The 12,594-nt window shown below is 38.4% G+C and overlaps 1 protein-coding gene and 1 pseudogene across 2 annotated transcripts in view; one reads left to right on the top strand and one right to left on the bottom strand.

The window, feature by feature from the left end:
• RNGTT (RNA guanylyltransferase and 5'-phosphatase) overlaps positions 1-12,594 on the bottom strand; it is a 301,664-nt gene that overhangs the window by 93,874 nt on the left and 195,196 nt on the right. The gene's annotated exons all lie outside the window — the stretch shown is intronic.
• Positions 12,315-12,414, top strand: LOC132532520 (U6 spliceosomal RNA; annotated as a pseudogene).

Below are 12,594 nucleotides of genomic sequence, written 5' to 3'. Positions count from 1 at the left end.
TTAAAAACAATAAAAGGGGGGCTGGCGCACCTGGCTGAGCACACGTTACAGTGCACAAGGACCTGGGTTGGAGCCCCCAGTCCCTACCTGCAGGGGGAAAGCTTTGCAAGTGGTGAAGCAGGTCTGTAGGTCTCTTGTTTCTCTCCTTCTCTATCTCCCTTTCTCCTCTCAATTTCTGGATGTTTCTACCCAGTAAATCAATAAAGATAATACAAAAAGTAAAAATAAAAAGGACAACAAAAATATTTTAATAGTGTCATTCTAACATGAGACTATCAAAATTTAGAGATATATTACTTGGTTTTGGACTAACTTTTCAAAACGTGATGTATATTTTATTCTCAAAGCACAACTCGGTCTTAAAAAAGTTAATTTATTGATGAGAGAAGGGGGGGGAGAGAGAGAGAGAGAGAGAGAAAGGAACAGAGCATCACATTGGCGCATGTAATGCCAAGGCTTGACCTTGGAACCTCTTGGCCAAGAGTTCAGTCTCATTCACTATGCCACCTCCCTGGCTGCACTCGTTTTAAGCTAGCCACAATGCTCTGCCCACTATAAGCAAAAGCAGACAGAAACTGCTGTTACATTTCCTGTCCCTGAGTAAAGTGCCTAAGAAACCAGGGGAGAGTATACCCATAAATCAGAACCTATCACTAGCCACTACTTTGGGACATAAGGAGATTAAGATGACAGATAATAAGTAGTCATCTCAAGTCCAAATGTCATAACTACTCTGAAAGAAAAATTCTAACCTAATCTCATTTTTATTGAATTTTAATCCAACAGGTAATTGTGTAATTCAGGTATCTCCATTTCTTCTTGAAATCTACATGCACACATTCAAAATATATGTTATTTTATTATCACACCTACACATAATTATTAAGCATATTGTTTGCATGTGTTTAGTAATTTTTTGAAAGACTTTTATTTGTTATGAGTTCAATGTATATGTCAACACCCCACCCCCAATCGTATACTGAAACTCTAATGTCCAATGTGAAGTGATTTAGAGATGAGGATACTTGGAAAATAATTATGAGATTAGTTATGGCCCTGACGATGGGATTAACTGTCTTAGTATAAAAAGGAAGAGATCTGAGCAGTCTCTGTCCCTCTCCCCTCTCTCTTAGACTTCCATGTTAGCACCTTAACTACGAAGAAGGCCTTCACCAAAAAATCTTTGCTGGTACAAATTTGCAGCCTCTGAAAGTTTAAAAATAAATATTTGAGGCACCTAGTATTTTTCTGATATTTGTTACAGTAGCTTTAGATGATAAAGACCCTCAGTAAAAAAAGAGTCATACACATTTTCACATAGAAAAACAGAAGGGCCAGGAGGTGGCATACCCAGTTAAGCACACACTACGTAAAACAACCTGCACAAGTTCAAGGTTCAAGGTTCAAGCCCATACTCCACACTAGCAGCATGGATGCCTCAAAACTGGTAGAGCAAGTCTGGAAATGTCTATCTTTCTAAGTCTCTACCTCCCAACATCCTTTTCAATTTCTATCTGTCCTATCAAATAAAGTGGAGGGAAAAAATGGCCACCAGCAGCTATGGCTTTGATTACAACAAGCCCCAGTGATAACCCTGGAGGCAAAAATAATACATAAATAAATAAACAGACAAACACATAAAAAAGTGTCATAACTTTTCTAACAACCCAATAAATATACTTTCTATAATAAACAAATTACTAGTCATATATCTTTAAACACACGTTATATGTGGTCTAAAGACTAATACTACTACTGCCTTTGTTCATCTAAAATCACAGGTAAATTCTTAAGGAAAAACATGACCTTAAGAATAGAATAAGGGGAGTCAGGTGGTAGCGCAGCGGGTTAAGCGCAGGTGGTACAAAGTTCAAGAACCAGCATAAGGATCCCGGTTCAAGTCCCTGGCTCCCCACCTGCAGGGTAGTCGCTTCACAAGCGGTGAAGCAGGTCTGTAGGTGTCTCTCTTTCTCTAGCCTTCTCTGTCTTCCCTCCTCTCTCTTTATGGGGTGCAGAAGGTGGGAGGTCTGGCTTCTGTAACTAATTCTCCGCTGAACATTTGCGTTGACAGGTCAATCCATACCCCTAACCTGTTTCTATCTGAAAGAACATTTTATTAGATAAAGAATTTTAACTGTCTATATCCTTTTCAAAGAGTATTTAAAACTCATTTAAATCTTGCCTTGCAACCATTAATATCTAAATAATGAAGTACAATTTGTTTATGACTACTTGTACTGGTCTGTACAGAAATGGTCTCTGAAAGGACAAATTTCCATGAATAGTAAGTATACCACAGTTTATACCATCCTATTATATAAAGACCTTAGAAAGACAACAAATAACATCATTAAGTGAATTTTTTAAAGAAAAATGATATGCTTTCTCTTTGCATAGGAAAAAAATAGTTTTCTAGACATTCAAAAGTATAGTCTAAGAAATATATGTCATGGTAATTTTTTTGAAAGTTAATGAATAATCTCAGTAAAATTTTTTTTTGGCTTAAAGTAAAAACCTAGCTATTACTAATGAACCTGTATTTTCTTGAATGGAACTGGGACTCCTTTTCAGCAACAACATGAGCTTCTTGAGAGATAATGCACTTTACTAGTTTCCTACCTCATTTAATTTTAATAAATAGAAAATCTAATTGTGCTCTTGATTAATCTGTAGAAACGATCTTTTAATCTTTCAGTATTTGGCATTGCATAGAAATAAACCTAAACTATTAATAGTGTCCAAAATTCTGTTTGAATTATAGAACTGATATTAAGGAAGGATTCCAGAAGATGGTGGAATGAGAAGCTGCTAGTGGCTTGAGCTCCAACAACATCTACAGGAAACGGTAGGATTTTTTGCCTTTAGCAGGACAATCAATAAGGGGTCCTAGCGGTGACAACAGGGAGGTGACTATAACTCAATTTGGGTTAGAAAATAAAGTAAAAAGAAGGGAAAAAAACATTTTTTAATTACTATTCCTAAAGTGAACCCCTGACCCCACCCCCACCCCATAACCAGTCCCTGGGTGCCAGAAATCTGCTCCTAGCAGGCTCCCCTTCTGAGCTTCTTTCTTTACCAAGATTCCTGTCCCACCAGGGGGTGTCATTCATTCTAATTCTATTCCTTTCTGAAATCCCTGGCAGAGCCTTATTGAGACAGGGAAGACTGCCAGGTCTGCCAGAGTTTTTTTTTTTTTTTTTTTGCTTTATTTTCTCAACAATCAGCTGCCTCTGCTCAGGGGGCCTGAAGCAATCTGGAGCCATCCAAGCTGAAGACAGGACAGGTTTTTTACTCTGTTCTATTTTATTGTCAATACTGGATAAACGCGTACCCCTTTCCCCCTCTCCTTCAGGTTGACGAGAACTAACTCTTACTGTATTTTCCATTGCTAGGGGACTGAATGTCTTATCCACTGCTAAAGTAACTTATTTCACTCTTCCTACCCCCACTTCCCAATCTCACCCTCCCATCTAGCTAATTAAATAATAAATAAATAAATAAATCTTTCCTTTCACTACTCTTTTATTCCTGTTCTATTTCTTATCTTTTTTTTCTTCTTTTTCTCATTCTTGTCAGCCTTCCTTCCTGCTTCGGCTTTCTGAATTCACTGATACACGTTTGGGAATAATTTTGGGGAAGAAATCTGACTCAGAGTGGACTCTCTCTGTGCCTATCTCTGTTCTACTTCCCTTTCTCCTCTAGCTACCCCTAGAATATACAGTGGATAGTAAATTTGCATAACTGTCTAGTCTTGCTATTCCTGAGGTGTTTTTTTTTTCCGTTTTTTTTTTTTATTTGTTTTACTTTCTTAACAATCAGCTGCCTCTCCTCAGGAGGCTTGAGGCAATCTGGGACAGGTTATTTACCCTGCTCTATTTTATTCTTAATATTATATAAAGGCATATCTATTTCCCCCCCTCCTTTAGGTTGACCAGAATTAACTCTTAGGGTATTTTAAATTGGTAGGGGACTGGGAGTATTATCCACTGTGAGACGAACTTGTTTCACTACTGCTACCTCCTCTACCCACTCTCCTCTTCTCCCTACTCCTAGTTAATTTAAAAGATAAAATAAAAAATAAATTAACAAAATTTAAAAACTTCCCTTTCACTGTTCTTTTATTACAGCTCTTTTTCTTATCTTTTTTTCTTTTTTCTTTCGTTTCTCTCTCTTTTTTTTTATCTTGTCTTCCTTTCTTCCTTCCTTCTTTGGCATTCTGAATTCACTGACATTCATTTGTGAACTATTTTGGGTAAGAAATCTGACTCAGAGTGGACTCTATGTGTGTATCTCTGCTCTACTTCCCTCTCACCTCTTGCAACCCCTAGAATATATAGTGGATAGTAGATTTGCATAATTATCTATTCTTGCTATCCCTTTTTTCCTTTCTCTTTCTTCTTCACTTGGACTTGGTTGCTATTTTATCACAGACTGGAGACATTGTTTGGCTAACTGGCAATGATTAAACTGCTTCAATCCTTACTTCTGTTGCTATTGTAATTTCTGAGGTGGGTGATTGCATTTGTCATAAAGGTATTTTGTACAGTGTTGCTTGTACTCAAAAAACAACAACTGAGGAACAACAGAACATAACAATAAGAAACACATAAATCAAAAAAATGGGTAGATCAAGAACAACTAAAACTGCTACAATGAATGAAGACAAGAGCCCAGAAGAAACTATAAATCAACCAGAAGTAACCATAGATAAGAAAAGTATGCAAGCAATAATAAACTTATTAATCACAGAAATGAAAACAACATTGGAGGAAAGGAATGGCAGTATTAGGGAAACAACAGTTGAGACCCCCAAGGAAAATACTGATTATCTTGAGGCAATTAGAGAACTGAAAGCTGAAATAGCTGTAATGAAGAAAGAAGCTGAGGCAAGGGAAAGCAGACTAAAAGAAGCAGAAAACAGAATTAGTCAGACAGAGGATGAGTTAGATAAAACTAAGAAAGAGGTGAAAGAGCTCAAAAAGAGATTGAGAGACACTGAAAACAACAACAGAGACATATGGGATGATCTCAAAAGAAGTAACATTCGTATAATTGGCCTGCCAGAGGAAGAAAGAAATGAAGGGGAAGGAAATATTCTAGAGGAAATTATAGACGAAAACTTCCAATACCTGAATAACAGAAAGGGCATTAAGATTCAAGAGGCCAAGAGAGTCCCAAACAAAATCAACCCAGACCTGAAGACACCAAGACACATCATAGTCACAATGAGAAGGAGTAAGGATAAAGAAAGGATCCTAAAGGCTACAAGAGAAAAACAAAAAGTCACATAAAGGGGAAAACCCATAAGACTTTCAGCAGACTTCTCCACTCAAACTCTAAAAGCCCAAAGAGAAAGGCAAGATATCTATTGAGCCCTGAATGAAAAAGGGTTTCAACCAAGGATAATACATCCTGCTAGACTTTCATTGAAACTAGATAGAGGGATAAAAATCTTCTTAGACAAACAACAGTTAAAGGAGGCAACCATCACCAAACCAGCCCTGAAAGAGGTTCTAAAAGACCTCTTATAAACAAGAACATCACTATAATACTTGCAATATATCAGAGCAAATAAAAATTTGTTCAACAATGGCACTATAATACATTAAATCCATAATATCAATAAATGTCAATGGCTTAAAATCACCCATCAATAGGCACAGAGTGGGGGGGTGGATTACAAAACATAACCCAACCATATGCTGCTTGCAAGAATCCCATCTGTCACAACAAGATAAACAGAGACTTAAAGTGAAAGGATGGAAAACTATCATACAGGCTAGTGGACCACAAAAAAAGGCAGGAACAGCCACTCTCATCTCAGACACGATAGATTTTAAATTAAATAAAGTAATAAAAGATAGGCAAGGACATTATATAATTAGAGGATCAATCAGCCAATAAGACTTACTAATGATTAACATCTATGCACCCTATGAGGGACCATCTAAATACATTAAGCATCTACTGAAAGAATTTCAAAAATACATCAATAGTAATACAATAATAGTAGGAGACTTCAATACCCCACTCTCACAATTAAGACAGATCAACAAAGCACAGAACCAATAAAGATACAAGAGAATAAAATGAAGAGACTGAGAGACTAGATCTCTTGGACATTTTCAGAGTCCTTCACACCAAAAAACTGGAATACACATTCTTTTCAAATCCACATACAACATACTCAAGGATAGACCACATGTTAGGCCACAAAGACAGCATCAATAAATTCAAGAGCATTGAAATCATCCCAAGTATCTTCTCAGACCACAGTGGAGTAAATCTAACATTTAACAACAAACAGACAATTATTAAAAGTCACAGAATTTGGAAACTAAACAACATACTCCTTAAGAACCACTGGGTCAGAGACTCACTCAAGCAGGAAATTCAAATGTTCCTGGAAACTAATGACAATTAAGACACAACCTATCAATATATTTGGGACACAGCTAAAGCAGTATTGAGACAGAAACTCATAGCCATACAACCACATATTAAAGAACAAGAAAAAGCTCAAATGAACGACCTTACAGCACACCTCAAGGACTTAAGAGGAAGAGGAACAAAGGAACCCTAAAGCAAACAGAAGGACAGAAATCACTAAAATTAGAGCAGACATAAACAACATTGAAACTAAGAGAACCATACAAAAGATCAATGAAGCCAAATGTTGGTTATTTGAAAGATTAAACAAAATTGACAAACCCTTAGTCAGACTCACCAAACAAAAAAGAGAGAAGACTCAAATTAATAGAATTGTAAACGATGGAGGAGATATCACAACTGACACCACAGAAATCCAGAAAATCATACGAAACTTCTATAAAGAACTACACACTACCAAGCTATAGAATCCGGAAGAAATGGAACAATTCCCAGAAACATATGCCCTTCCAAAACTGAGCCAAGAAGAACTACAAAACCTAAATGCACCAATCACAGACAAAGAAATTGAAACCGTTATTAAGAATCTCCCCAACAACAAAAGTCCTGGACCAGATGGCTTCACAAACAAATTCTACAAAACTTTCAGGAAACAGTTAGTACCCATACTTCTTAAGCTATTCCATGAGATTGAAGAAACAGGAATACTTCCTTCCACCTTCTATGAAGCCAACATCACCCTGATACCAGAATCAGATCGGGAAACAACAAAAAAGGAAAACTACAGACCAATATCTCTGATGAACATGGGTGCCAAAATATTAAACAAGATCTTGGCCAACCGGATACAACAGCACATCAAAAAGATTGTTCATCATGACCAAGTGAGATTCATCCCAGGAATGCAAAGCTGGTTCAACATCCATAAGTCATGTGACAGTATACATAGAAAATCCTAAAGTACTTATATAAATCACTAATTAATTAATGAGAGGGGGAAAATTAATTGTATGTCTTGAAATTTTTAAAACACAGACTGAGTCTTTTTAATATATTGGCTGTGATTTGATATGCAGACTCTCTCAAAAGCCTAGACCAAGTAGATCAGAAACAACCAGTGGCACCACTAGATAAGATACTGGGTACTGTACAGCAAACCTTAACAAAAGGACTTTTCAAAGTTAACCCAATTACCAATTAATGTGATGATAACATTAACTATCGATTGTCTTTTTGAACCCTAAGACAGCAGGAACGTCACATCTCCACTATATAGCCTATATTTCCCCCAGTCCGAGAACCTAAGGATAGGGCCCACTTTCCCACATGCCTCTCCCAATCCATATCAAATAATATTGCATCGGCTGATTGTAACCTAATCAATGCATCGATTGCCACCTCAACATGCTTCAGCTCAGACTGTGTCCAGAGACTTCACGTGTGGATTGACAACCCTTCAGCTTCATTATTTGGGTGAGACCCTTCCTTTCATAGTATTCTCTAATTCCATCCCAGATGGATCACTTTCTAACAAAGTCCCAAAACCTAGATATAGACCTGCTTCTGTGTGAGAGAGCATATGTTCACACTTATCCATAAACTAGTGCAAAATGCATACCTGAAAGCAAAAGTACACTAGAGTTTGCAGTGTGTACCCCCCACAACACTTCCTCTCCACTATTCCAACCTTTGGGTCCATGATTCTTCAACAATTTGTTTGGCTTTGTATGTTAACTATCTTTTCAGCCACCAGGTTCCAGATGCCCTCAGGATGCCGGCCAGGCTTCCCTGGACTGAAGACACCACCAATGTGCCCTGGAGCTCCGCTTCCCCAGAGACCCACCCTACTAGGGAAAGAGAGAGGCAGGCTGGGAGTATGGACCGACCAGTCAACGTCCATGTTCAGCGGGGAAGCAATTACAGAAGCCAGACCTCCCACCTTCTGCAACCCACAATGACCCTGGGTCCATGCTCCCAGAGGGATAGAGAATTGGAAAACTATCAGGGAAGGGGATGGGATATGGAGATTGGGTGTTGGGAATTGTGTGGAGTTGTACCCCTCCTACCCTATGGTTTTGTTAATGTTTCCTTTCTTAAATAAAAATAAATTTTAAAAAATTGATATTTAGAAACGCCAACTATTCTATATAGTAATCTTCTGTAACATGGTAATATTGATAGCTTGTAAGCCTACTATAAGTCTTCAGTAAGTTTTATATTCCATATTTACAATGTATAATACAGAAATAATATATCTAATACCAAGCATGTACCTATGATTATTATACAAGTCATACTTCTTTAGTTTTTCCTTAAATTAAAAAAGAAAACTTTCACATAATTGCCATATTTCTTGTTGAGAAAAAATATCTTTGTAGTATTGTCTTGTACTATGGAATTTTATTATGCTGCATAAGAAAAGGATGTGGTTCTTCTTCTTTTAGCGTTTGACCTTCTTCCGTAGCCAGTCAACAGCGTCAGGATGAGCCTGAAAAGTTTCGAGACCTCCTTTGAATCTGGAGAGGTGGCAGTCATTAACTACGTGGGTGATAGTCTGTCTGTAGCCGCAGGGGCAATTCGGGTCGTCTCTGGCTCCCCAGCCATGGAACATAGCAGCGCACCGGCCATGGCCTGTTCGATAGTGATTGAGGAGGGCCCAATCATGAGGTGCTAGGTCAAAGCCGGGTTGACGCTTGCAGGGGTCTGTGATGAGGTGTTTGTTCTTTACCTCAGCTGACTGCCAACTCTGTTTCCAAGAGACTGGAACAGAGAAGTTCAGTGTAGGCATAGGGGACCAGATTGAGTGACGAGACGTCAAGCCTTGGACAGGGTGGGCGAAGATATCCGCGTATATTGGCAGGTCCGGTCGAGTGTAGACGTGGGAAATGAACTTAGATGATGCCGCATCCTGACGAATATCTGGCGGGGCGATGTTGCTAAGAACTGGCAGCCATGGAACCGGGGTGGAACGGATGGTTCCAGAAATTATCCTCATGGAGGAATATAATTTGGAATCGACCAAGTGGACATGGGGGTTATGGAACCATACTGGGGCACAGTATTCTGCAGTGGAATAGCATAATGCCAGAGATGATGATCGTAGTGTGGAAGCGCTCGCGCCCCATGAGGAGCTGGCCAGTCTTGCAATGATGTTATTCCTCACGCCCACCTTTGCTGCAGTTTTTATGAGATGTTTGTGAAATGATAGAGTGCGATCGAGAGTAACGCCAAGATAGACTGGCTGGGCTTCATGCCAGATTCTTGTACCGCCAAGCTGCACATTAAGCTCACGCAAGGCCGAGGCATGGTGTAGATGGAAAACAGATGATACCGTTTTTGCAGTGCTAGGGATTAGGCGCCATTTGTTACAGTAATCAGATATCAGAGACATGTCTTTCGTGAGTGTTTCCTCGAGGATGTCGAACTTGGATGCCTGAGTTGCACAGCAGATGTCATCGGCGTAGATGAACTTCCTTGAAGAAGTTTCTGGGAGGTCATTGATGTAAATATTAAATAGTGTAGGAGCCAGAACAGAGCCCTGGGGGAGGCCACTTAAGACAGGTCTCCATCTGCTAGACTTGTCACCCAGATGCACCCGGAATCTTCTGTTTTGGAGAAGAAACGATATAGTGTTGGCCACCCATGGAGGCAGACATCTTGAGATCTTGACTAGGAGACCACGGTGCCAGACCGTGTCATAGGCTGCTGTGAGATCAACAAAGACAGCACCTGTCTTTAAATTCTTCTGGAATCCATTTTCAATGTAAGTTGAGAGGGCCAGGGCTTGTTTGCAGGTAGCTCTTCCTGGGCGGAAACCAGCTTGGGCGGGTGATAGGAATTTCTCTGTAAGATGAGAAATACGTGACAGAAGCAGCCTCTCAAGGAGTTTGTAACACACGGAGAGGAGAGAAATTGGTCTATAGCTGGCGGCCAGTGTTGGGTCTTTCTTTGGTTTCAAAAGGATGTGATAATAATGAACCATTCCTGACTCATCAGACTGAAAAATTAGATATTTACAGACCATGTCTGAAACTGAAATTCTAACTGGATAATCCTACTCCCCTTGCTCTCATTTTGAAAGATATATAAAATTTAATATGATTAGTGGCATAGTCTAATGGACTGGGCAAAAGATGGTGGCAAAAAAAAATTTAGAATTCTAATAGTGATCTATTGTTCCAATTCTAATCTCAATTCACTGAATTAAGATGGGATCAGTTATAAACTATATACTTTTTAATTTTCTCATCTGTAAAATGGAGATAACTTATAACTCATGAAGATGCTATTTAATTTAACAACTAGGTAAGACACTGAGACCATGGGAAATACCCAGAAAATTAAAACTAAATCTTAAATCACTACTCAAACTAAAAAAAAAAAAAAAAAATTATATAAATAACTCTTAAATATCTAAACTGAATACTCTAAAAGCATTACACTATCATTTGACTCCTGTGATCCATGATCTTTTAAGAGTATGGAGCAGCCTCTAAATAAGTGACCAATTATTACTGAGAGTAGATGCTTTGAGCGGTTCACCAGCTCCAGAGATAATCTGTGGTTCTGTAATGAAAGACTAGGCTCATTTAACAATCCACAGTACAAGAAAACAATTAAGAGACAAATGATCATCTACATAAATTTAACAAAACAGAGCAAGTTTTCAGTTAACAATGGAAATGATATGGAAAGACTGAAATCATCACTTAACACAATACATTTTATCTTCCCTCCCACTAAACCATAAATTATACCCACAAAAAACTATAGAACTTGATAAATCAGAAAACTAACTTGGTAGAAATGCTGCACATGTTTATTTTAGTTTCATTTTCCTTTTCTAAATCACAGGACTTAGACAGAGACAGACTTCTGAGGAAGCATGTACCACTTCTAATTCAGTTCAGCAACTGTTGAGGAATTACAATGTAAAATTAATGATTTTTTATTTCTTTCATGATTATCGGTGGGGCTTGGTACCAGCAACACAAATTCTTAAGTGCCGTTGACCATTTTTTCCCCTAATTTTATTTGATAGGACAGGTAGAAATTGAGAGGGGAACAATCCCCTGCACCACTATAAGCCAGAGTTTAGCAGTGCTCTGGTAAAAAAAAAAAAAAGAGAGAGAGAGAAAAAGAAAAAAACAAAGAAATTGAGGGGGAGGGGAAGATAAGGAGAGAGAATGATAGACATCTTCAAACATCTTTTACCACTTGAAAAGTTTCTCCCCTGTAGGCAGGCAGTGAGGGGCTCAAACCCAGGTTCCTAGTTATGGTAATATGTGTGCTCAACCAGATACTCCACTGCCTGGCCCTCTCAAATAATTTTTTTATAAATCAAAGTATGTATTCTTGTTATTACTATGGCATGAATATAATTTTTTTATTTCTCCAACTATAACTAAAAACCAGTAGCATTATACACAACTCAGATGTAAGGAGACACTGAAAGATGGAGTGAGAAAGGCAGTCATACCAGGGAGCTTTCTTTAAATTTTGGTGTTGCTGGGGTTTCACTGCTCTAGGATGACATTTTCATGAGAACTTGGGGAAGGAGGATGGACAGAGAGAATAAAAGAAATCACAACAGCAAAGCTTCCTCTAATGAGCTGGGCACAGGGCTCAAACCTGGGCCTTAGACTCATATGACAAAGTAGTGCATTATCCAAGTGAGCTATTTTATCATGCACAGCCCCCCCCCCCCTTTTTCCTCATATGATTCAGGATTCACAGTGGGTATCAAAAAAGCCAAAAAGCCAAAAGTATCGATGAGACACCCTTCTCCCCAAAGCTTGGCCTAATAGCAAAGGTCAAGAGGGAAGACTAGACTTCCAACCTCACAAGACTATAACAAAGATTTCCAAATTCCAGCCAGGAAGTAAGCTAGCTTTATCAATAAGGTTGATTAAAGATCCATGTGCTCATTTTGGCAATAAATACACTAAAATTGGGATAATACACAGATTTGCATGCCTGCTGAGCAAGGACTACACACAAATTCATGAACCATCCCATATTTTTCAGTGAAGGTAGCAGTGCCAATAGAAGTGAATAAAAATGGACCCAAAAAAGGACAGATACATAATATTCAATCTGTATCTGTGAGACAGAGAAAACTATTATAGTTTCTGTTGAAGGGGGATGGGGACACAAAATTCTAGTACTGGAAACAATGTGGAATTATATCTCTATTATCTTATT

The sequence above is a fragment of the Erinaceus europaeus genome, chromosome 13 (assembly GCF_950295315.1).
Source record: "Erinaceus europaeus chromosome 13, mEriEur2.1, whole genome shotgun sequence".
NCBI lineage: Eukaryota > Metazoa > Chordata > Mammalia > Eulipotyphla > Erinaceidae > Erinaceus > Erinaceus europaeus.
This window is presented reverse-complemented; position numbering and strand designations above follow the sequence as displayed.